The sequence below is a fragment of the Dendrobates tinctorius genome, unplaced genomic scaffold, assembly GCF_039654945.1.
Source record: "Dendrobates tinctorius isolate UK_male_01 unplaced genomic scaffold, ASM3965494v1 ptg000192l, whole genome shotgun sequence".
Lineage (NCBI taxonomy): Eukaryota > Metazoa > Chordata > Amphibia > Anura > Dendrobatidae > Dendrobates > Dendrobates tinctorius.
In genome coordinates, this window is record NW_027361859.1 from 5801683 (window position 1) to 5826259 (window position 24577).

General features: G+C 52.4%; 1 protein-coding gene across 1 annotated transcript in view; it reads left to right on the forward strand.

Annotated features, from left to right (window-relative positions):
* The first annotated feature begins 472 nt into the window (after nucleotides 1–472).
* The window catches only part of LOC141055805 (uncharacterized), a 54311-nt gene continuing 30206 nt past the window's right edge, over nucleotides 473–24577 (forward strand). The window contains exon 1 of the mRNA XM_073552518.1: nucleotides 473–638. The gene's annotated coding sequence lies outside the window, so the exon portion shown is untranslated. The remainder of the gene's footprint in view (nucleotides 639–24577) is intronic.

The window sequence follows — 24577 nt, forward strand, 5'->3', positions numbered from 1 at the left end:
AGACGGCTCCGCTCCGTACACACACGGCTCCGCTCCGTACACCTCGTACACACTCGGCTCCGCTCCGTACACCTCGTACACACGGCTCCGCTCCGTATACCTCGTACACAGACGGCTCCGCTCCGTACACACACGGCTCCGCTCCGTACACCTCGTACACACACGGCTCCGCTCCGTACACCTCGTACACACACGGCTCCGCTCCGTACACCTCGTACACACACAGCTCTGCTACTTCCCCCCTGTAAACCCCTCCTGACCCCCCACACAGAAACTTCCCCTCATCCAGCACCATGACAACCAGCACAGCAGAGTCCTGCATACACTGAGGCCCCGATCATGTGACCCCTGACTCCTCCCCTCCTGTGACCTCATCCCAGGTCCTGTGCGCACAGAGCAGCCATATATGTGGAGTGCGGCTCTGCGGGGTTGTGGTAGAATACAGTACATATTAGACTAGTCAGTCGTCTGCTGTTATATAAATCCCCTCCTTTCCGCTCACTTTCCAGCCCAGTCATTCATCTCCGTCCTGCAGCTCCCTGCTTTGACCTCTGCCCTGTGGGAGGCTCCGCCCCTTCCTGTGACATCATGCCTCCATTGTAAACAGGATCGTCTAGAGTGCTGCTCTGCAGGTGGAGGTAGGTGGCAGAGATTGATCGTTACTGGGTGCAGGGGGACTTTAACCCCTTCAGCACTGAGACTATTTCAGGGCCCTTCTCTTCGGCTGTAGACGGCTCACATCTGGGGGGGGGTCAGAGCGCAGGAAGAAGGGCTGGCATTAGACTGCTTGTTACCAGGACGACTATAGAGGAACAACATCTGCAAGGAGTTTGTATGTTCTCCCCGTGTTTGCGTGGGTTTCCTCCTGGTTCTCCGGTTTCCTCCCACATTCCAATGACATACTGAAAGGGAATTTTGATTGTGAGCCCCAATGGGGACAGTGATGATAATGTCTGTACAGCGCTGTGGAATATGATGGCGCTATTTAAGCGAAGCATCTATGAATGTATGTGTGTATCAACCACACCCACTCTACATAGCTCCAGCCAATCACTGAGCATCTTGCATTTCACCAGAGCTATTTAGCCCCGTAGCGACCGCCGATACGCCTTTTAATGGCCGTAGTTAAGGGTACATAAACCACAGCGCCGTTAATTCACGGCGCTGTGGAGAAAGTGGATAGCGCCCCCAGAGTCAGATTTTCTCCAGGGTCTCGGCTGCCGGGGGTAGTCGAGACCCCAGAGAACATGAATCGGGTTGGTTTATACCACCCCGCTTTTGCGATCGCCGTTATTAACCCTATAATGGCGACCGCAAAAAAGCCGCGATTTTGCATGTAATTTCTCCTCTGATGTGATTGCATATCAGAGGAGAGAGATATAGGGTACCCGATCCCACCCCAACTCCCAGTGGGCCTCATGGTCCCCAGGCCCTCCTCCAGTGGACTCCGCCATCTTGGTCCAGGAAGAAAATGGCGGGCGCATGCGCAGTGCGCCCACCGAATCTGCCGTCTGGCAGATTCCATTCATTCATTACAGGTACATTGTGATCACTGTGATAAACCCTATCACAGTGAGCAAAATAAAAAAAATAGTAAATACCCCCCTCCCCGTTTATTACCCCGTTAGTTAGGTAAATATATATATATATATATATATATATATATATATATGTGTGTGTGTGTGTGTGTAAAAGTGTATATGTGTGTGCGTATCACCAACCAATCACGAAGCATCTTTCATTTCACCAGAGCTGTTTAAAAGAAGCTGAGCTGTGATTGGTTGCTATGAGCATTGAGCAATAGTTTTCTCACTCCAGGACAACACCTCAGCAGACACTGCCATGGTTGGAGAAATCTAGCATCCCCGGGAACATAAGCTCCCAGCCATTGTCTGCCCCCCAGAAAGGAGCAGAGAGCACAAGACAGAAATGAATCCCCCCCTCCCGTGCCCATATACCCATCACACATCCTCCATCCCAGAGGCACATCTTCCCTCTTAAAGGGATCATTGCTACGGAAGTCGGTGAAACTCAAACCTGCGCTTTGGTTTTGACCCCAGGCCTGTCCTAAAGCGATCCCCGGTATGGAAGTTAGAATGTGGGATATTAGGGGTAGTAGTCTGGTGGCTCTGGCTGAGGGACGATGTGGGATATTAGTGGTAGTAGCCCGGTGGCTCTGGCTGACGTGACGATGTGGGATATTAGGAGTAGTAGTCTGGTGGCTCAGGCTGAGGGATGATGTGGGATATTAGTGGTAGTAGCCCGGTGGCTCTGGATGACGGGATGATGTGGGATATTAGAGGTAGTAGTCCGGTGGGTCTGGCTGACGGGATGATGTGGGATATTAGTGGTAGTAGTCCGGTGGCTCTGGCTGACGGGATGATGTGGGATATTAGTGGTAGTAGCCCGGTGGCTCTGGCTGACGTGATGATGTGGGATATTAGGGCTAGTAGCCCGGTGGCTCTGGCTGACGTGACGATGTGGGATATTAGTGGTAGTAGTCCGGTGGCTCTGGCTGAGGGATGATGTGTGATATTATGGGTAGTAGTCCGGCGGCTGTGGCTGAGGGATGATGTGGGATATTAGGGGTAGTAGTCCAGTGGCTCTGGCTGACGGGATGATGTGGGATATTAGTGGTAGTAGCCCGGTGGCTCTGGCTGACAGGATGATGTGGGATAGTAGGGGTAGTAGTCCAGTGGCTCTGGCGGACGGGATGATGTGGGATATTAGTGGTAGTAGTCCGGTGGCTCTGGCTGACGGGATGATGTGGGATATTAGTGGTAGTAGCCCGGTGGCTCTGGATGACGGGATGATGTGGGATATTAGGGGTAGTAGTCCGGTGGCTCTGGATGACGGGATGATGTGGGATATTAGAGGTAGTAGTCCGGTGGCTCTGGCTGACTGGATGATGTGGGATATTAGTGGTAGTAGCCCGGTGGCTCTGGCTGACGGGATGATGTGGGATATTGGGGGTAGTAGTCCAGTGGCTCTGGCTGACGGGATGATGTGGGATATTAGTGGTAGTAGTCCGGTGGCTCTGGCTGACGGGATGATGTGGGATATTAGTGGTAGTAGTTTGGTAGCTCTGGCTGACGGGATGAGGTGGGATATTAGGGGTAGTAGTCCGATGGCTCTGGCTGACGGGATGATGTGGGATATTAGTGGTAGTAGCCCGGTGGCTCTGGCTGACGTGATGATGTGGGATATTAGGGCTAGTAGCCCGGTGGCTCTGGCTGACGTGACGATGTGGGATATTAGTGGTAGTAGTCCGGTGGCTCTGGCTGACGGGATGATGTGGGATATTAGTGGTAGTAGTTTGGTAGCTCTGGCTGACGGGATGAGGTGGGATATTAGGGGTAGTAGTCCGGCGGCTGTGGTTGAGGGATGATGTGGGATATTAGGGGTAGTAGTCCAGTGGCTCTGGCTGACGGGATGATGTGGGATATTAGTGGTAGTAGCCCGGTGGCTCTGGCTGACGGGATGATGTGGGATATTAGTGGTAGTAGTCTGGTAGCTCGGGATGAGGTGGGATATTAGGGGTAGTAGTCCGATGGCTCTGGCTGACGGGATGATGTGGGATATTAGTGGTAGTAGTCCGGCGGCTGTGACGGGATGATGTGGGATATTAGGGGTAGTAGTCCGGTGGCTCTGGCTGACGTGACGATGTGGGATATTAGGGCTAGTAGCCCGGTGGCTCTGGCTGAGGGATGATGTGGGATATTAGGGGTAGTAGTCCAGTGGCTCTGGCTGACGGGATGATGTGGGATATTAGTGGTAGTAGCCTGGTGGCTCTGGCTGACGTGATGATGTGGGATATTAGGGCTAGTAGCCCGGTGGCTCTGGCTGACGTGACGATGTGGGATATTAGTGGTAGTAGTCCGGTGGCTCTGACTGATGGGATGATGTGGGATATTAGGGCTAGTAGCCCGGTGGCTCTGGCTGAGGGATGATGTGGGATATTAGTGGTAGTAGTCTGGTAGCTCGGGATGAGGTGGGATATTAGGGGTAGTAGTCCGATGGCTCTGGCTGACGGGATGATGTGGGATATTAGTGGTAGTAGTCCGGCGGCTCTGGCTGAGGGATGATGTGGGATATTGGGGGTAGTAGTCCAGTGGCTCTGGCTGACGGGATGATGTGGGATATTAGGGGTAGTAGTCCAGTGGCTCTGGCTGACGGGATGAGGTGGGATATTAGTGGTAGTAGTCCGATGGCTCTGCCTGACGGGATGATGTGGGATATTAGTGGTAGTAGTCCGGTGGCTCTGGCTCTGACAGGATGATGTGGGATATTAGGGGTAGTAGTCCGGTGGCTCTGGCTCTGACAGGATGATGTGGGATATTAGGGGTAGTAGTCCGATGGCTCTGGCTGATGGGATGATGTGGGATATTAGTGGTAGTAGTCCAGTGGCTCTGACAGGATGATGTGGGATATTAGTGGTAGTAGTCCGATAACTCTGGCTGATGGGATGATTTGGGATATTAGGGGTAGTAGTCCAGTCGCTCTGGCTGATGGGATGATTTGGGATATTAGGGGTAGTAGTCCAGTCGCTCTGGCTGACGGGATGATGTGGGATATTAGGGGTAGTAGTCCGGTAGCTCTGGCTGACGGGATGAGGTGGGATATTAGGGGTAGTAGTCCGGTCGTTCTGGCTGACGGGATGATGTGGGATATTAGTGGTAGTAGTCTGGTAGCTCTGGCTGACGGGATGATGTGGGTTATTAGGGGTAGTAGTCCAGTGGCTCTGGCTGACGGGATGATGTGGGATATTGGGGGTAGTAGTCCAGTGGCTCTGGCTGACGGGATGATGTGGGATATTGGGGGTAGTGGTCCGGTGGCTCTGGCTGACGGGATGATGTGGGATATTGGGGGTAGTAGTCCGGTGGCTCTGGCTGACGGGATGATGTGGGTTATTAGTGGTAGTAGTCCGATAACTCTGGCTGACGGGATGATGTGGGATATTAGTGGTAGTAGTCCAGTGGCTCTAGCTGACGGGATGATGTGGGATATTAGGGGTAGTAGTCCGATGGCTATGGCTGATGGGATGATGTGTCATATTAGGGGTAGAATTCCGGTGGCTCTGACGGAATGATGTGGGATATTGGGGGTAGTAGTCCAGTGGCTCTGGCTGAGGGATGATGTGGGATATTGGGGGTAGTAGTCCAGTGGCTCTGGCTGACGGGATGATGTGGGATATTAGGGGTAGTAGTCCAGTGGCTCTGGCTGACGGGATGATTTGGCATATTAGGGGTAGTAGTCTGGTAGCTCTGGCTGATGGGATGATGTGGGATATTAGTGGTAGTAGTCCGGTGGCTCTGGCTCTGACAGGATGATGTGGGATATTAGGGGTAGTAGTCCAGTGGCTCTGGCTGACGGGATGATGTGGGATATTAGGGGTAGTAGTCCGATGGCTCTGGCTGATGGGATGATGTGGGATATTAGTGGTAGTAGTCCAGTGGCTCTGACAGGATGATGTGGGATATTAGTGGTAGTAGTCCGATAACTCTGGCTGATGGGATGATTTGGGATATTAGGGGTAGTAGTCCGGTAGCTCTGGCTGACGGGATGAGGTGGGATATTAGGGGTAGTAGTCCGGTGGCTCTGGCTGACGGGATGATGTGGGATATTAGTGGTAGTAGTCCAGTGGCTCTGACGGGATGATGTGGGATATTAGGGGTAGTAGTCCGATGGCTATGGCTGACGGGATGATGTGTCATATTAGGGGTAGTAGTCCGGTGGCTCTGACGGAATGATGTGGGATATTAGGGGTAGTAGTCCGGTGGCTCTGACGGAATGATGTGGGATATTAGGGGTAGTAGTCCGGTGGCTCTGACGGAATGATGTGAGATATTAGGGGTAGTAGTCCGGTGGCTCTGACGGAATGATGTGGGATATTGGGGGTAGTAGTCCGGTGGCTCTGACGGAATGATGTGGGATATTGGGGATAGTATTCCGGTGGCTCTGACGGAATGATGTGGGATATTAGGGGTAGTAGTCCGGTGGCTCTGGATGATGTGGGATATTGGGGTAGTAGTCCGGTGGCTCTGGCTGACGGGATGATGTGGGATATTAGGGGTAGTAGTCCGGTGGCTCTGACAGGATGATATGGGATATTAGGGGTAGTAGTCTATTGGCTCTGGCTGACGGGATGATGTGGGATATTAGGGGTAGTAGTCCGGTGGCTCTGGCTGACGGGATGATGTGGGATATTAGGTGTAGTAGTCCGGTGGCTCTGGCTGATGGGATGATGTGGGAAATTAGGGGTAGTAGTCCGGTGGGTCTGACAGGATGATATGGGATATTAGGGGTAGTAGTCCATTGGCTCTGGCTGATGGGATGATGTGGGATATTGGGGGTAGTAGTCCGGTTGCTCTGGCTGACGGGATGATGTGGGATATTAGGGGTAGTAGTCCGGTGGCTCTGACGGAATGATGTGGGATATTGAGGGTAGTAGTCCGGTGGCTCTGACGGAATGATGTGGGATATTGGGGGTAGTAGTCCGGTGGCTCTGGCTGACGGGATGATGTGGGATATTAGGTGTAGTAGTCCGGTAGCTCTGACAGGATGATATGGGATATTAGGGGTAGTAGTCTATTGGCTCTGGCTGACGGGATGATGTGGGATATTAGGGGTAGTAGTCCGGTGGCTCTGGCTGACGGGATGATGTGGGATATTAGGGGTAGTAGTCCGGTGGCTCTGGCTGACGGGATGATGTGGGATATTAGGGGTAGTAGCCTGGTGGCTCTGGCTGACAGGATGATGTTGGATAGTAGGGGTAGTAGTCCGGTGGCTCTTACGGGATGATGTGGGATATTAGTGGTAGTAGTCCAGTGCCTCTGGCTGACAGGATGATGTGAGATATTAGGGGTAGTAGTCCGGTGGCTCTGACGAGATGATGTGGGATATTAGGGGTAGTAGTCCGGTGGCTCTGGCTGACGGGATGATGTGGGATATTAGGTGTAGTAGTCCGGTGGCTCTGGCTGATGGGATGATGTGGGAAATTAGGGGTAGTAGTCCGGTGGCTCTGACAGGATGATATGTGATATTAGGGGTAGTAGTCCGGTGGCTCTGACAGGATGATGTGGGATATTAGGGGTAGTAGTCCGGTGGGTCTGGCTGACGGGATGATGTGGGATATTAGGGGTAGTAGTCCGGTGGCTCTGGCTGACGGGATGATGTGGGATATTGGGGGTAGTAGTCCGGTGGCTCTGACGGAATGATGTGGGATATTGGGGGGTAGTAGTCCGGTGGCTCTGACGGAATGATGTGGGATATTGGGGGTAGTAGTCCGGTGGCTCTGACGGGATGATGTGGGATATTGGGGGTAGTAGTCCGGTGGCTCTGACGGAATGATGTGGGATATTGGGGGTAGTAGTCTGGTGGCTCTGGCTGATGGGATGATGTGGGATAGTGGGGGTAGTAGTCCGGTGGCTCTGGCTGACGGGATGATGTGGGATATTAGGTGTAGTAGTCCGGTAGCTCTGACAGGATGATATGGGATATTAGGGGTAGTAGTCTATTGGCTCTGGCTGACGGGATGATGTGGGATATTAGGGGTAGTAGTCCGGTGGCTCTGGCTGACGGGATGATGTGGGATATTAGGGGTAGTAGTCCGGTGGCTCTTACGGGATGATGTGGGATATTAGTGGTAGTAGTCCAGTGCCTCTGGCTGACAGGATGATGTGAGATATTAGGGGTAGTAGTCCGGTGGCTCTGACGAGATGATGTGGGATATTAGGGGTAGTAGTCTGGTGGCTCTAGCTGACGGGATGATGTGGGATATTAGGTGTAGTAGTCCGGTGGCTCTGGCTGATGGGATGATGTGGGAAATTAGGGGTAGTAGTCCGGTGGCTCTGACAGGATGATATGGGATATTAGGGGTAGTAGTCCGGTGGCTCTGACAGGATGATGTGGGATATTAGGGGTAGTAGTCCGGTGGGTCTGGCTGACGGGATGATGTGGGATATTAGGGGTAGTAGTCCGGTGGCTCTGGCTGACGGGATGATGTGGGATATTGGGAGTAGTAGTCCGGTGGCTCTGACGGAATGATGTGGGATATTGGGGGTAGTAGTCCGGTGGCTCTGACGGAATGATGTGGAATATTGGGGGTAGTAGTCTGGTGGCTCTGGCTGACGGGATGATATGGGATATTAGGGGTAGTAGTCCATTGGCTCTGTCTGATGGGATGATGTGGGATATTGGGGGTAGTAGTCCGGTGGCTCTGGCTGAGGGATGATGTGGGATATTAGTGGTAGTAGCCCGGTGGCTCTGGCTGACGTGACGATGTGGGATATTAGGAGTAGTAGTCTGGTGGCTCTGGCTGAGGGATGATGTGGGATATTAGTGGTAGTAGCCCGGTGGCTCTGGATGACGGGATGATGTGGGATATTATGGGTAGTAGTCCGGTGGCTCTGGCTGACGGGATGATGTGGGATATTGGGGGTAGTAGTCCGGTGGCTCTGGCTGACGGGATGATGTGGGATATTAGTGGTAGTAGTTTGGTAGCTCTGGCTGACGGGATGAGGTGGGATATTAGGGGTAGTAGTCCGATGGCTCTGGCTGACGGGATGATGTGGGATATTAGTGGTAGTAGCCCGGTGGCTCTGGCTGACGTGATGATGTGGGATATTAGGGCTAGTATTCCGGTGGCTCTGGCTGACGTGACGATGTGGGATATTAGTGGTAGTAGTCCGGTGGCTCTGGCTGACGGGATGATGTGGGATATTAGTGGTAGTAGTTTGGTAGCTCTGGCTGACGGGATGAGGTGGGATATTAGGGGTAGTAGTCCGGCGGCTGTGGCTGAGGGATGATGTGGGATATTAGGGGTAGTAGTCCAGTGGCTCTGGCTGACGGGATGATGTGGGATATTAGTGGTAGTAGCCCGGTGGCTCTGGCTGACGGGATGATGTGGGATATTAGTGGTAGTAATCTGTTAGCTCGGGATGAGGTGGGATATTAGGGGTAGTAGTCCGATGGCTCTGGCTGACGGGATGATGTGGGATATTAGTGGTAGTAGCCCGGTGGCTCTGGCTGAGGGATGATGTGGGATATTAGGGGTAGTAGTCCAGTGGCTCTGGCTGACGGGATGATGTGGGATATTAGTGGTAGTAGCCCGGTGGCTCTGGCTGACGTGACGATGTGGGATATTAGTGGTAGTAGTACGGTGGCTCTGACTGATGGGATGATGTGGGATATTAGGGCTAGTAGCCCGATGGCTCTGGCTGAGGGATGATGTGGGATATTAGGGGTAGTAGTCCGGCGGCTGTGGCTGAGGGATGATGTGGGATATTAGGGGTAGTAGTCCGATGGCTATGGCTGACGGGATGATGTGTCATATTAGTGGTAGTAGTCCGGTGGCTCTGACGGAATGATGTGGGATATTAGGGGTAGTAGTCCGGTGGCTCTGACGGAATGATGTGGGATATTAGGGGTAGTAGTCCGGTGGCTCTGACGGAATGATGTGGGATATTGGGGGTAGTAATCCGATGGCTATGGCTGATGGGATGATGTGTCATATTAGGGGTAGTATTCCGGTGGCTCTGACGGAATGATGTGGGATATTGAGGGTAGTAGTCCGGTGGCTCTGACGGAATGATGTGGGATATTAGGGGTAGTAGTCCGGTGGCTCTGACTGACGGGATGATGTGGGATATTAGTGGTAGTAGTCCAGTGGCTCTGACGGGATGATGTGGGATATTAGGGGTAGTAGTCCGATGGCTATGGCTGACGGTATGATGTGTCATATTAGTGGTAGTAGTCCGGTGGCTCTGACGGAATGATGTGGGATATTAGGGGTAGTAGTCCGGTGGCTCTGACGGAATGATGTGGGATATTAGGGGTAGTAGTCCGGTGGCTCTGGATGATGTGGGATATTGGGGTGGTAGTCCGGTGGCTCTGGCTGACGGGATGATGTGGGATATTAGGGGTAGTAGTCTATTGGCTCTGGCTGACGGGATGATGTGGGATATTAGGGGTAGTAGTCCGGTGGCTCTGGCTGACGGGATGATGTGGGATATTAGGTGTAGTAGTCCGATGGCTCTGGCTGACGGGATGATGTGGGATATTGGGGGTAGTAGTCCGGTGGCTCTGGCTGACGGGATGATGTGGGATATTAGGTGTAGTAGTCCGGTGGCTCTGGCTGATGGGATGATGTGGGAAATTAGGGGTAGTAGTCCGGTGGGTCTGACAGGATGATATGGGATATTAGGGGTAGTAGTCCATTGGCTCTGGCTGATGGGATGATGTGGGATATTGGGGGTAGTAGTCCGGTGGCTCTGGCTGACGGGATGATGTGGGATTTTAGGGGTAGTAGTCCAGTGGCTCTGGCTGATGGGATGATGTGGGAAATTAGGGGTAGTAGTCCGGTGGCTCTGACAGGATGATATGGGATATTAGGGGTAGTAGTCCATTGGCTCTGGCTGATGGGATGATGTGGGATATTGGGGGTAGTAGTCCGGTTGCTCTGGCTGACGGGATGATGTGGGATATTAGGGGTAGTAGTCCGGTGGCTCTGACGGAATGATGTGGGATATTGAGGGTAGTAGTCCGGTGGCTCTGACGGAATGATGTGGGATATTGGGGGTAGTAGTCCGGTGGCTCTGGCTGACGGGATGATGTGGGATATTAGGGGTAGTAGTCCGGTAGCTCTGGCTGACGGGATGAGGTGGGATATTAGGGGTAGTAGTCCGGTGGCTCTGGCTGACGGGATGATGTGGGATATTAGTGGTAGTAGTCCAGTGGCTCTGACGGGATGATGTGGGATATTAGGGGAAGTAGTCCGATGGCTATGGCTGACGGGATGATGTGTCATATTAGGGGTAGTAGTCCGGTGGCTCTGACGGAATGATGTGGGATATTAGGGGTAGTAGTCCGGTGGCTCTGACGGAATGATGTGGGATATTAGGGGTAGTAGTCCGGTGGCTCTGACGGAATGATGTGAGATATTAGGGGTAGTAGTCCGGTGGCTCTGACGGAATGATGTGGGATATTGGGGGTAGTAGTCCGGTGGCTCTGACGGAATGATGTGGGATATTGGGGGTAGTAGTCCGGTGGCTCTGACGGAATGATGTGGGATATTGGGGATAGTATTCCGGTGGCTCTGACGGAATGATGTGGGATATTAGGGGTAGTAGTCCGGTGGCTCTGGATGATGTGGGATATTGGGGTAGTAGTCCGGTGGCTCTGGCTGACGGGATGATGTGGGATATTAGGGGTAGTAGTCCGGTGGCTCTGACAGGATGATATGGGATATTAGGGGTAGTAGTCTATTGGCTCTGGCTGACGGGATGATGTGGGATATTAGGGGTAGTAGTCCGGTGGCTCTGGCTGACGGGATGATGTGGGATATTAGGGGTAGTAGTCCGGTGGCTCTGGCTGACGGGATGATGTGGGATATTAGGGGTAGTAGTCCGGTGGCTCTGGCTGACGGGATGATGTGGGATATTAGGTGTAGTAGTCCGGTGGCTCTGGCTGATGGGATGATGTGGGAAATTAGGGGTAGTAGTCCGGTGGGTCTGACAGGATGATATGGGATATTAGGGGTAGTAGTCTATTGGCTCTGGCTGATGGGATGATGTGGGATATTGGGGGTAGTAGTCCGGTTGCTCTGGCTGACGGGATGATGTGGGATATTAGGGGTAGTAGTCCGGTGGCTCTGACGGAATGATGTGGGATATTGAGGGTAGTAGTCCGGTGGCTCTGACGGAATGATGTGGGATATTGGGGGTAGTAGTCCGGTGGCTCTGGCTGACGGGATGATGTGGGATATTAGGTGTAGTAGTCCGGTAGCTCTGACAGGATGATATGGGATATTAGGGGTAGTAGTCTATTGGCTCTGGCTGACGGGATGATGTGGGATATTAGGGGTAGTAGTCCGGTGGCTCTGGCTGACGGGATGATGTGGGATATTAGGGGTAGTAGTCCGGTGGCTCTGGCTGACGGGATGATGTGGGATATTAGGGGTAGTAGCCTGGTGGCTCTGGCTGACAGGATGATGTTGGATAGTAGGGGTAGTAGTCCGGTGGCTCTTACGGGATGATGTGGGATATTAGTGGTAGTAGTCCAGTGCCTCTGGCTGACAGGATGATGTGAGATATTAGGGGTAGTAGTCTGGTGGCTCTGACGAGATGATGTGGGATATTAGGGGTAGTAGTCCGGTGGCTCTGGCTGACGGGATGATGTGGGATATTAGGTGTAGTAGTCCGGTGGCTCTGGCTGATGGGATGATGTGGGAAATTAGGGGTAGTAGTCCGGTGGCTCTGACAGGATGATATGTGATATTAGGGGTAGTAGTCCGGTGGCTCTGACAGGATGATGTGGGATATTAGGGGTAGTAGTCCGGTGGGTCTGGCTGACGGGATGATGTGGGATATTAGGGGTAGTAGTCCGGTGGCTCTGGCTGACGGGATGATGTGGGATATTGGGGGTAGTAGTCCGGTGGCTCTGACGGAATGATGTGGGATATTGGGGGGTAGTAGTCCGGTGGCTCTGACGGAATGATGTGGGATATTGGGGGTAGTAGTCCGGTGGCTCTGACGGGATGATGTGGGATATTGGGGGTAGTAGTCCGGTGGCTCTGACGGAATGATGTGGGAGATTGGGGGTAGTAGTCTGGTGGCTCTGGCTGATGGGATGATGTGGGATAGTGGGGGTAGTAGTCCGGTGGCTCTGGCTGACGGGATGATGTGGGATATTAGGTGTAGTAGTCCGGTAGCTCTGACAGGATGATATGGGATATTAGGGGTAGTAGTCTATTGGCTCTGGCTGACGGGATGATGTGGGATATTAGGGGTAGTAGTCCGGTGGCTCTGGCTGACGGGATGATGTGGGATATTAGGGGTAGTAGTCCGGTGGCTCTTACGGGATGATGTGGGATATTAGTGGTAGTAGTCCAGTGCCTCTGGCTGACAGGATGATGTGAGATATTAGGGGTAGTAGTCCGGTGGCTCTGACGAGATGATGTGGGATATTAGGGGTAGTAGTCTGGTGGCTCTAGCTGACGGGATGATGTGGGATATTAGGTGTAGTAGTCCGGTGGCTCTGGCTGATGGGATGATGTGGGAAATTAGGGGTAGTAGTCCGGTGGCTCTGACAGGATGATATGGGATATTAGGGGTAGTAGTCCGGTGGCTCTGACAGGATGATGTGGGATATTAGGGGTAGTAGTCCGGTGGGTCTGGCTGACGGGATGATGTGGGATATTAGGGGTAGTAGTCCGGTGGCTCTGGCTGACGGGATGATGTGGGATATTGGGAGTAGTAGTCCGGTGGCTCTGACGGAATGATGTGGGATATTGGGGGTAGTAGTCCGGTGGCTCTGACGGAATGATGTGGGATATTGGGGGTAGTAGTCTGGTGGCTCTGGCTGACGGGATGATATGGGATATTAGGGGTAGTAGTCCATTGGCTCTGTCTGATGGGATGATGTGGGATATTGGGGGTAGTAGTCCGGTGGCTCTGGCTGAGGGATGATGTGGGATATTAGTGGTAGTAGCCCGGTGGCTCTGGCTGACGTGACGATGTGGGATATTAGGAGTAGTAGTCTGGTGGCTCTGGCTGAGGGATGATGTGGGATATTAGTGGTAGTAGCCCGGTGGCTCTGGATGACGGGATGATGTGGGATATTATGGGTAGTAGTCCGGTGGCTCTGGCTGACGGGATGATGTGGGATATTGGGGGTAGTAGTCCGGTGGCTCTGGCTGACGGGATGATGTGGGATATTAGTGGTAGTAGTTTGGTAGCTCTGGCTGACGGGATGAGGTGGGATATTAGGGGTAGTAGTCCGATGGCTCTGGCTGACGGGATGATGTGGGATATTAGTGGTAGTAGCCCGGTGGCTCTGGCTGACGTGATGATGTGGGATATTAGGGCTAGTATTCCGGTGGCTCTGGCTGACGTGACGATGTGGGATATTAGTGGTAGTAGTCCGGTGGCTCTGGCTGACGGGATGATGTGGGATATTAGTGGTAGTAGTTTGGTAGCTCTGGCTGACGGGATGAGGTGGGATATTAGGGGTAGTAGTCCGGCGGCTGTGGCTGAGGGATGATGTGGGATATTAGGGGTAGTAGTCCAGTGGCTCTGGCTGACGGGATGATGTGGGATATTAGTGGTAGTAGCCCGGTGGCTCTGGCTGACGGGATGATGTGGGATATTGGGGGTAGTAGTCCGGTGGCTCTAGCTGACGGGATGATGTGGGATATTAGTGGTAGTAGTCTGTTAGCTCGGGATGAGGTGGGATATTAGGGGTAGTAGTCCGATGGCTCTGGCTGACGGGATGATGTGGGATATTAGTGGTAGTAGCCCGGTGGCTCTGGCTGAGGGATGATGTGGGATATTAGGGGTAGTAGTCCAGTGGCTCTGGCTGACGGGATGATGTGGGATATTAGTGGTAGTAGCCCGGTGGCTCTGGCTGAGGGATGATGTGGGATATTAGTGGTAGTAGCCCGGTGGCTCTGGCTGACGTGACGATGTGGGATATTAGTGGTAGTAGTACGGTGGCTCTGACTGATGGGATGATGTGGGATATTAGGGCTAGTAGCCCGATGGCTCTGGCTGAGGGATGATGTGGGATATTAGGGGTAGTAGTCCGGCGGCTGTGGCTGAGGGATGATGTGGGATATTAGGGGTAGTAGTCCGATGGCTATGGCTGACGGGATGATGTGTCATATTAGTGGTAGTAGTCCGGTGGCTCTGACGGAATGATGTGGGATATTAGGGGTAGTAGTCCGGTGGCTCTGACGGAATGATGTGGGATATTAGGGGTAGTAGTCCGGTGGCTCTGACGGAATGATGTGGGATATTAGGGGTAGTAGTCCGGTGGCTCTGACGGAATGATGTGGGATATTAGGGGTAGTAGTCCGGTGGCTCTGACAGGATGATATGGGATATTAGGGGTAGTAGTCCATTGGCTCTGGCTGATGGGATGATGTGGGATATTGGGGGTAGTAGTCCGGTTGCTCTGGCTGACGGGATGATGTGGGATATTAGGGGTAGTAGTCCGGTGGCTCTGACGGAATGATGTGGGATATTGAGGGTAGTAGTCCGGTGGCTCTGACGGAATGATGTGGGATATTGGGGGTAGTAGTCCGGTGGCTCTGGCTGACGGGATGATGTGGGATATTAGGGGTAGTAGTCCGGTGGCTCTGGCTGACGGGATGATGTGGGATATTAGGGGTAGTAGTCCGGTGGCTCTGGCTGACGGGATGATGTGGGATATTAGGGGTAGTAGCCCGGTGGCTCTGGCTGACAGGATGATGTTGGATAGTAGGGGTAGCAGTCCGGTGGCTCTTACGGGATGATGTGGGATATTAGTGGTAGTAGTCCAGTGCCTCTGGCTGACAGGATGATGTGAGATATTAGGGGTAGTAGTCCGGTGACTCTGACGAGATGATGTGGGATATTAGGGGTAGTAGTCCGGTGGCTCTGGCTGACGGGATGATGTGGGATATTAGGGGTAGTAGTCCGGTGGCTCTGGCTGACGGGATGATGTGGGATATTAGGTGTAGTAGTCCGGTGGCTCTGGCTGATGGGATGATGTGGGATATTAGGGGTAGTAGTCCGGTGGCTCTGACAGGATGATGTGGGATATTAGGGGTAGTAGTCCGGTGGGTCTGGCTGACGGGATGATGTGGGATATTAGGGGTAGTAGTCCGGTGGCTCTGGCTGACGGAATGATGTGGGATATTAGGGGTAGTAGTCCGGTGGCTCTGACAGGATGATATGGGATATTAGGGGTAGTAGTCCATTGGCTCTGGCTGATGGGATGATGTGGGATATTAGGGGTAGTAGTCCGGTGGCTCTGGCTGACGGGATGATGTGGGATATTGGGGGTAGTAGTCCGGTGGCTCTGGCTGACGGGATGATGTGGGATATTAGGGGTAGTAGTCCGGTGGCTCTGACGGAATGATGTGGGATATTGGGGGTAGTAGTCCAGTGGCTCTGGCTGACGGGATGATGTGGGATATTAGGGGTAGTAGTCCGGTGACTCTGACGGAATGATGTGGGATATTGGGGGTAGTAGTCCGGTGGCTCTGGCTGACGGGATGATGTGGGATATTAGGTGTAGTAGTCCGGTGGCTCTGGCTGACGGGATGATGTGGGATATTAGGGGTTTTAGTCCGGTGGCTCTGACAGGATGATATTAGGGGTAGTAGTCTATTGGCTCTGGCTGATGGGATGATGTGGGATATTGGGGGTAGTAGTCCGGTGGCTCTGGCTGACGGGATGATGTGGGATATTAGGGGTAGTAGTCCGGTGGCTCTGACGGAATGATGTGGGATATTGGGGGTAGTAGTCCGGTGGCTCTGGCTGACGGGATGATGTGGGATATTAGGGGTAGTAGTCCATTGGCTCTGGCTGATGGGATGATGTGGGATATTGGGGGTAGTAGTCCGGTGGCTGTGGCTGACGGGATGATGTGGGATATTAGGTGTAGTAGTCCGGTGGCTCTGGCTGACGGGATGATGTGGGATATTAGGGGTTTTAGTCCGGTGGCTCTGACAGGATGATATTAGGGGTAGTAGTCTATTGGCTCTGGCTGATGGGATGATGTGGGATATTAGGGGTAGTAGTCCGGTGGCTCTGGCTGACGGGATGATGTGGGATATTAGGGGTAGTAGTCCGGTGGCTCTGACGGAATGATGTGGGATATTAGGGGTAGTAGTCCGGTGGCTCTGGCTGACAGGATGATGTGAGATATTAGGGGTAGTAGTCCGGTGGCTCTGACGAGATGATGTGGGATATTAGGGGTAGTAGTCCGGAGGCTCTGGCTGATGGGATGATGTGGGAAATTAGGGGTAGTAGTCCGGTGGCTCTGACAGGATGATATGGGATATTAGGGGTAGTAGTCCATTGGCTCTGGCTAATGGGATGATGTGGGATATTAGGGGTAGTAGTCCGGTGGCTCTGGCTGACGGGATGATGTGGGATATTGGGGGTAGTAGTCCGGTGGCTCTGGCTGACGGGATGATGTGGGATATTAGGGGTAGTAGTCCGGTGGCTCCGACGGAATGATGTGGGATATTGAGGGTAGTAGTCCGGTGGCTCTGACGGATTGATGTGGGATATTGGGGGTAGTAGTCCTGTGGCTCTGGCTGATGGGATGATGTGGGATATTAGGGGTAGTAGTCCGGTGGCTCTGACAGGATGATATGGGATATTAGGGGTAGTAGTCTATTGGCTCTGGCTGATGGGATGATGTGGGATATTGGGGTTAGTAGTCCTGTGGCTGAGGGATGATGTGGGATATTAGGGGTAGTAGTCCGGTGGCTCTGGCTGACGGGATGATGTGGGATATTAGGGGTAGTAGTCCGGCGGCTGTGGCTGAGGGATGATGTGGGATATTAGGGGTAGTAGTCCAGTGGCTCTGGCTGACGGGATGATGTGGGATATTAGTGGTAGTAGCCCTGTGGCTCTGGCTGACGGGATGATGTGGGATATTGGGGGTAGTAGTCCGGTGGCTCTGGCTGACGGGATGATGTGGGATATTAGGGGTAGTAGTCCGGCGGCTGTGACGGGATGATGTGGGTATATTAGGGGTAGTAGTCCGGTGGCTCTGGCTGACGGGATGATGTGGGATATTAGGGGTAGTAGTCCGGCGGCTGTGGCTGAGGGATGATGTGGGATATTAGGGGTAGTAGTCCAGTGGCTCTGGCTGACGGGATGATGTGGGATATTAGTGGTAGTAGCCCTGTGGCTCTGGCTGACGGGATGATAATAATTATTATTATTATTATTATTATTATTTATTGTTATAGCGCCATTTATTCCATGGCGCTTTACATGTGAGGGGGGTATACATAAAAACAAGTACAATAATCTTAAACAGTACAAGTCATAACTGGTACAGGAGGAGAGAGGACCCTGCCCGCGAGGGCTCACAATCTTCAAGGGATGGGTGATAATACAGTAGGCGAGGGTAGAGCTGGTCGTGCAGCGGTTTGGTCGATCGGTGGTTACTGCAGGTTATAGGCTTGTCGGAAGAGGTGGGTCTTCAGGCTCTTTTTGAAGGTTTCGATGGTAGGTGAGAGTCTGATATGTTGTGGTAGAGAGTTCCAGAGTAGGGGTGATGCGCGAGAGAAATCTTGTATGCGATTGTGGGAAGAGGAGATAAGAGGGGAGTAGAGAAGGAGATCTTGTGAGGATCGGAGGTTGCGTGCAGGAAAGTACCGGGAGACAAGGTCACAGATGTATGGAGGAGACAAGTTGTGGATGGCTTTGTATGTCATGGTTAGGGTTTTGTAATGGAGTCTCTGGGCAATTGGGAGCCAGTGAAGGGATTGACAGAGGGGAGAAGCTGGGGAATAGCGGGGGGACAGGTGGATTAGTCGGGCAGCAGAGTTTAGAATAGATTGGAGGGGTGCGAGAGTGTTTGAGGGGAGGCCGCAGAGCATGAGGTTGCAGTAGTCAAGGCGAGAGATGATGAGGGCATGGACTAGGGTTTTTGCAGATTCTTGGGTGAGGAATGAACGGATGCGTGAAATATTTTTGAGTTGAAGTCGGCAGGAAGTGGAAAGGGTTTGGATATGTGGTTTGAAGGAGAGATCAGCATCAAGGATTACTCCGAGGCAGCGAGCTTGTGGGACTGGGGAGAGTGGGCAGTCATGATGTGGGATATTGGGGGTAGTAGTCCGATGGCTCTGGCTGACGGGATGATGTGGGATATTAGTGGTAGTAGTCCGGCGGCTGTGACGGGATGATGTGGGTATATTAGGGTTAGTAGTCCAGTGGCTCTGGCTGAGGGATGATGTGGGATATTGGGGGTAGTAGTCCAGTGGCTCTGGCTGACGGGATGGTGTGGGATATTAGGGGTAGTAGTCAAGTGGCTCTGGCTGATGGGATGATTTGGGATATTAGGGGTAGTAGTCCAGTGGCTCTGGCTGACGGGATGATTTGGGATATTAGGGGTAGTAGTCTGGTAGCTCTGGCTGACGGGATGATGTGGGATATTAGTGGTAGTAGTCCGATAGCTCTGGCTGACGGGATGATGTGGGATATTAGTGGTAGTAGTCCGGTGGCTCGTGCTCTGACAGGATGATGTGGGATATTAGGGGTAGTAGTCCGGTGGCTCTGGCTCTGACAGGATGATGTGGGATATTAGGGCCAGTAGTCCGATGGCTCTGGCTGACGGGATGATGTGGGATATTAGTGGTAGTAGTCCAGTGGCTCTGACAGGATGATGTGGGATATTAGTGGTAGTAGTCCGATAACTCTGGCTGATGGGATGATTTGGGATATTAGGGGTAGTAGTCCAGTTGCTCTGGCTGACGGGATGATGTGGGATATTAGGGGTAGTAGTCCGATGGCTCTGGCTGACAGGATGATGTGGGATATTAGTGGTAGTAGTCCGGTCGTTCTGGCTGACGGGATGATGTGGGATATTAGTGGTAGTAGTCTGGTAGCTCTGGCTGACAGGATGATGTGGGATATTAGTGGTAGTAGCCCGATAACTCTGGCTGACGGGATGATGTGGGTTATTAGGGGTAGTAGTCCGGTGGCTCTGGCTGACGGGATGATGTGGGATATTAGGGGTAGTAGTCCGGTCGTTCTGGCTGACGGGATGATGTGGGATATTAGTGGTAGTAGCCCGATAACTCTGGCTGACGGGATGATGTGGGTTATTAGGGGTAGTAGTCCAGTGGCTCTGGCTGACGGGATGATGTTTGATATTGGGGGTAGTAGTCCGGTGGCTCTGGCTGACGGGATGATGTGGGATATTGGGGGTAGTAGTCCGGTGGCTCTGGCTGACGGGATGATGTGGGTTATTAGTGGTAGTAGTCCGATAACTCTGGCTGACGGGATGATGTGGGATATTAGTGGTAGTAGTCCAGTGGCTCTAGCTGACGGGATGATGTGGGATATTAGGGGTAGTAGTCCGGTGGCTCTGACGGAATGATGTGGGATATTGGGGGTAGTAGTCCGGTGGCTCTGACGGAATGATGTGAGATATTAGGGGTAGTAGTCCGGTGGCTCTGGCTGACGGAATGATGTGAGATATTAGGGGTAGTAGTCCGGTGGCTCTGGCTGACGGGATGATGTGGGATATTAGTGGTAGTAGTCCAGTGGCTCTGACGGGATGATGTGGGATATTAGGGGTAGTAGTCCGATGGCTCTGACGGAATGATGTGGGATATTAAGGGTAGTAGTCCGGTGGCTCTGACGGAATGATGTGGGATATTAGGGGTAGTAGTCCGGTGGCTCTGACGGAATGATGTGGGATATTAGGGGTAGTAGTCCGGTGGCTCTGACGGAATGATTTGGGATATTGGGGGTAGTAGTCCTGTGGCTCTGACGGAATGATGTGGGATATTGGGGGTAGTATTCCGGTGGCTCTGACGGAATGATGTGGGATATTAGGGGTAGTAGTCCGGTGGCTCTGGATGATGTGGGATATTGGGGTAGTAGTCCGGTGGCTCTGGCTGACGGGATGATGTGGGATGTTAGGTGTAGTAGTCCGGTGGCTCTGGCTGATGGGATGATGTGGGAAATTAGGGGTAGTAGTCCGGTGGGTCTGACAGGATGATATTGGATATTAGGGGTAGTAGTCCATTGGCTCTGGCTGATGGGATGATGTGGGATATTGGGGGTAGTAGTCCAGTGGCTCTGGCTGACGGGATGATGTGGGATTTTAGGGGTAGTAGTCCGGTGGCTCTGGCTGATGGGATGATGTTGGAAATTAGGGGTAGTAGTCCGGTGGCTCTGACAGGATGATATGGGATATTAGGGGTAGTAGTCCATTGGCTCTGGCTGATGGGATGATGTGGGATATTGGGGGTAGTAGTCCGGTGGCTCTGGCTGACGGGATGATGTGGGATATTAGGGGTAGTAGTCCGGTGGCTCTGACGGAACGATATGGGATATTAGGGGTAGTAGTCCATTGGCTCTGGCTGACGGGATGATGTGGGATTTTAGGGGTAGTAGTCCGGTGGCTCTGGCTGATGGGATGATGTGGGAAATTAGGGGTAGTAGTCCGGTGGCTCTGACAGGATGATATGGGATATTAGGGGTAGTAGTCCATTGGCTCTGGCTGATGGGATGATGTGGGATATTGGGGGTTGTAGTCCGGTGGCTCTGGCTGACGGGATGATGTGGGATATTAGGGGTAGTAGTCCGGTGGCTCTGGCTGACGAGATGATGTGGGATATTAGGGGTAGTAATCCGGTGGCTCTGGCTGACGAGATGATGTGGGATATTAGCGGTAGTAGTCCGATGGCTATGGCTGACGGGATGATGTGTCATATTAGTGGTAGTAGTCCGGTGGCTCTGACGGAATGATGTGGGATATTAGGGGTAGTAGTCCTGTGGCTCTGACGGAATGATGTGGGATATTGGGGGTAGTAGTCCGGTGGCTCTGACGGAATGATGTGGGATATTGGGGGTAGTATTCCGGTGGCTCTGACGGAATGATGTGGGATATTAGGGGTAGTAGTCCGGTGGCTCTGGATGATGTGGGATATTGGGGGTAGTAGTCCGGTGGCTCTGGCTGACGGGATGATGTGGGATATTAGGGGTAGTAGTCCGGTGGCTCTGACGGAATGATGTGGGATATTAGGGGTAGTAGTCCTGTGGCTCTGACGGAATGATGTGGGATATTGGGGGTAGTAGTCCGGTGGCTCTGACGGAATGATGTGGGATATTGGGGGTAGTATTCCGGTGGCTCTGACGGAATGATGTGGGATATTAGGGGTAGTAGTCCGGTGGCTCTGGATGATGTGGGATATTGGGGGTAGTAGTCCGGTGGCTCTGGCTGACGGGATGATGTGGGATATTAGGGGTAGTAGTCCATTGGCTCTGGCTGACGGGATGATGTGGGATTTTAGGGGTAGTAGTCCGGTGGCTCTGGCTGACGAGATGATGTGGGATATTAGCGGTAGTAGTCCGATGGCTATGGCTGACGGGATGATGTGTCATATTAGTGGTAGTAGTCCGGTGGCTCTGACGGAATGATGTGGGATATTAGGGGTAGTAGTCCGGTGGCTCTGACGGAATGATGTGGGATATTAGGGGTAGTAGTCCGGTGGCTCTGACGGAATGATGTGGGATATTGGGGGTAGTAGTCCTGTGGCTCTGACGGAATGATGTGGGATATTGGGGGTAGTAGTCCGGTGGCTCTGACGGAATGATGTGGGATATTGGGGGTAGTATTCCGGTGGCTCTGACGGAATGATGTGGGATATTAGGGGTAGTAGTCCGGTGGCTCTGGATGATGTGGGATATTGGGGTAGTAGTCCGGTGGCTCTGGCTGACGGGATGATGTGGGATATTAGGTGTAGTAGTCCGGTGGCTCTGGCTGATGGGATGATGTGGGAAATTAGGGGTAGTAGTCCGGTGGGTCTGACAGGATGATATTGGATATTAGGGGTAGTAGTCCATTGGCTCTGGCTGATGGGATGATGTGGGATATTGGGGGTAGTAGTCCAGTGGCTCTGGCTGACGGGATGATGTGGGATTTTAGGGGTAGTAGTCCGGTGGCTCTGGCTGATGGGATGATGTTGGAAATTAGGGGTAGTAGTCCGGTGGCTCTGACAGGATGATATGGGATATTAGGGGTAGTAGTCCATTGGCTCTGGCTGATGGGATGATGTGGGATATTGGGGGTAGTAGTCCGGTGGCTCTGGCTGATGGGATGATGTGGGATATTAGTGGTAGTAGTCCGGTGGCTCTGGCTGATGGGATGATGTGGGATATTAGGGGTAGTAGTCCGGTGGCTCTGGCTGACGGAATGATATGGGATATTAGGGGTAGTAGTCCATTGGCTCTGGCTGACGGGATGATGTGGGATTTTAGGGGTAGTAGTCCGGTGGCTCTGGCTGATGGGATGATGTGGGAAATTAGGGGTAGTAGTCCGGTGGCTCTGACAGGATGATATGGGATATTAGGGGTAGTAGTCCATTGGCTCTGGCTGATGGGATGATGTGGGATATTGGGGGTAGTAGTCCGGTGGCTCTGGCTGATGGGATGATATGGGATATTAGGGGTAGTAGTCCATTGGCTCTGGCTGATGGGATGATGTGGGATATTGGGGGTAGTAGTCCGGTGGCTCTGGCTGACGGGATGATGTGGGATATTAGGGGTAGTAGTCCGGTGGCTCTGGCTGACGGGATGTTGTGGGATATTAGGGGTAGTAATCCAGTGGCTCTGGCTGACTGGATGATGTGGGATATTAGGGGTAGTAGTCCGGTGGCTCTGGATGACGGGATGATGTGGGATTTTAGGGGTAGTAATCCGGTGGCTCTGGCTGACGAGATGATGTGGGATATTAGCGGTAGTAGTCCTGTGGCTCTGGCTGACCGGATAATGTGGGATATTATAGTGAATGTGCCTATGTGGAGTTGGTGTCTCTATACACACACCGTAGTTAGTTACTAAGCCCGGGCAATGCCGGGCTCTTCAACTAGTAATAAATAAGAGAGAACAAGTGCAGGACTCGGTACAGCAGCCAGTACCTGATACCGGAGGCCGGGAACATCCCAGCAGTTTCCTCACACACAACGTCCCATTCACACTGTGTGGACTGATAACTCCACCTGTAGGAATAACTGCGGAGGAAACGATCTGACACCGGCCGCACTGGACAGTAGTCTGAGGTCAGCGGTCTGAGAGGGCAGCGGTCAGATAGATCAGTGGTTAGAGATATCAGAGAGGACAGTGGTCAGTGAACAGAGAGATCAATGGTCAGAGAGGTCATGGGTTAGAGGGCAGCTGTCAGAGAGGGCAGCAGCCACAATGGGCAATGGTGATTGTGTGCAGCACAAAATGGATGGAGCATTACAGTACTAAGACTCTTGCTTCTGGTTCTTTGTGCAAATATACCTGCTTTAATGTGTCCTGTCTGCCTGCAGCTTCCTGTGTTTTCAAGTCTTTGCTTCATATGCGCCTTTCTCCTGCTGCATTAGTGCCCTGGATTGCCCACCCAGACCTGGGTTTAGAGGATCCATGTCACCAGGTGAGCTATATAGCAGGAAGAAAGTGACTGAGGATCTGCTTGTCTATAGGCAGGATCCTGAGGTACACCAATAGTTGGAACCTGGGCATCTTCCAGGTCAGATAAGGGTGAATTTTGATGATCCAAGAGTTGAAGAGAAGGAGAACAAAAATCAAAGTCAGGAATAGCTAAAGATTCAAGAATAGCAGAATCCATGATAAAACTCACAGATGGATTTGGAGAAGATGGACAGATCAGAGACATCTGTAATATTGTGTCCAGTTGTGGACACTACATTTAAAAAAAATACTTTGAAAAACTGTAGCAAGTTCAGAAAAGAGCTACCAGGATGGTGAGCAGACTGCAAAGTATGTCCTACAAGGAATGTTTAGCTTGTAAAAAAAGGAGCAGACTTAATAGCTGTCTACAAATATCTGAAGGGATGTCACAGTGTAGAGGGATCATCATTATATTTTAGAATTAATGCAGTCAGCAAATTCATTGTCTTTGTTAGTTGGTGGATAAAGAGGCCACAGCGACTAGTGGCTCATTTACATTTCCAGCCACACACCTGCACATCCTATAGCTATGGAGGTGCACCCCACTTGTCAGACGATTCTGATTCATTAAGAGGCACGTGAACGGAGATGGCCCTGAAAAA